The following is a 1,948-nucleotide window of genomic DNA, read 5'->3' as shown; positions in this document are numbered from 1 at the left end:
AATCAAGCTTTCATCAAGGCTTCACAACCCCCTCTAATGGAGGTTTAGCCTTGAATCATTCCGCAATCATTTCCATTTAGATTAAAACTAAACATAATATAAAGCATTGAAATTTACTTAATTAAACAATAATGAAATCTAATTTAATGACTAAATTGAAATAAGGACATGAATTGAAATTAGATCTAGAATTGGAAATGACAAAAATCGAAATGGATAGAAATACTACTTTATTGATCTAATCCAATGAAGAACAAGATTCAAGGTTTAATCTAATGAAATGAATTAGATATTGAAACTACACTTAATCAAAAACAATTAAATAAAACTAGATCTAGAAGCTATTTTAATGGCTACTTTCTATTCTAAGCTATCTCCTAACCTAACTGCCATTGACTGCCATTAACACTGAGTCAAGCTTTTGTTTTTATACATCCAGATCCAAAAATCGTGCATGGGCTTGGAGCCATGTTTTGGGCCAGAGAATCAGGCCCAAAACCCAATTCTTTCAGTCCAAAAAGGCCTCTTCAGCTGCAGTTGGCTTCCACAGACTTTTCGTCCACTTTTGCTCCTCTGATTGGGTCAAGGCTTAGACCATTGCAAAGCTCTTTCCGAGCCGGTCGTTTTGACATAAGGTAGGCCTCATTCCGAGGTCTGAGTCCAAAGATATGGCATTCGAAGTTCTCACGACTTTTGCTCATTTATCTCGCTAAAGTGGCACATTTCTGCGCATATAATGGACTTTGAAGCCTGAAATGCATAAAAACACGTAATCAGTATTAACTCTTACTTATTATTCACATAATTGGTCTAACAGTATGATTATTAAGGGGTTAAAACTACAGTTTTGGGCTCTTATCAGTGATGGATTATAATTACTTTGGAGATGTTGTTGTTTTTTATACGACTTACAGAACAAACAAGTATGGACGACCGTTTGCGTCATTTGTTGGTGTCAATCATCATATGCAGTCTATTATATTTGGGGGTGCGCTTTTGATAGATGAAAGTGCTGAGTTTTTTAAATGGTTGTTTGAAACCTTTTTAAAAGCAATGTCAGGAAAACCACCAAAGACTATTCTTACCGACCAGTGTCCAGCAATGGTGAAGGCTATCCCAACTATTTTTACCGAAACACAACATCGTCTTTGTTTGTGGCATATATATCTAAATGCCAGAAAGCATTTCCACCATGTATACAGAGTTCCTGGGTTTCTAAACGACTTCAATAAGTGTGTATACAATTGTGAAACAAATAATATTTTTTTTTTATCAAGATGGGACAAGATGTTGCGTGATTATGATCTCTTGGGAAATAAGTGGTTGGTTGAATTGTTCAAAATAAAGAAGAAATGGGCATTAGTGTATGGACGAGATATTTTTTGTGCAGACATGACCACTACTCAACGTGGGGAAAGTACCAATAGTCTTTTGAAAAATTATGTGAAGAGAAAGTACAGTTTGACTAAGTTCGTTCATCGTTTTGAGTGTCTACTTTAGTCTCGACGACAGGCAGAAATTGAAGCTGATTTCAATTCAGCTCAGATGTCCCAAAGGTTATTTGTCTCTACACCCATGCTAAAGCAAGCATCTGATATGTACACACATACTGTTTTTGAAATATTTAAAGTTGAGTATAAGGAACATCTTATGTATAACATCAAGGAATGCATTGTTGATGGTACAATATACACATATGAAGTTACTAGAGAAGGGTCTGTAAAAAAGGTCGCAATTGACATGTCTAACTTTCAGACTAAGTGTAGCTACAAAAAGTTTGAGTCCCTTGGCCTTATTTGTCATCACATATTGAAGGTATTTTATCATAATAATATACATACGATTCCTGATCAATATATACTACAGAGGTGGACTAAAGCAGTGAAAGTCGAAGTTGTAAGAGACAATAGCAAACCAAATTTGTCAAATTGTAATGCAGTTCAATCTT

General features: G+C 35.2%; 1 pseudogene; it reads left to right on the top strand.

Moving 5' to 3' along the window:
* The first annotated feature begins 864 nt into the window (after window positions 1-864).
* LOC147523064 (protein FAR1-RELATED SEQUENCE 5 pseudogene) lies at window positions 865-1,500 on the top strand (annotated as a pseudogene).
* The last annotated feature ends 448 nt before the right edge of the window (window positions 1,501-1,948 follow it).

This window comes from Coptis chinensis, chromosome 1 (genome assembly GCF_015680905.1).
Source record: "Coptis chinensis isolate HL-2020 chromosome 1, ASM1568090v1, whole genome shotgun sequence".
In the NCBI taxonomy this organism is placed as follows: domain Eukaryota; kingdom Viridiplantae; phylum Streptophyta; class Magnoliopsida; order Ranunculales; family Ranunculaceae; genus Coptis; species Coptis chinensis.
This window is presented reverse-complemented; position numbering and strand designations above follow the sequence as displayed.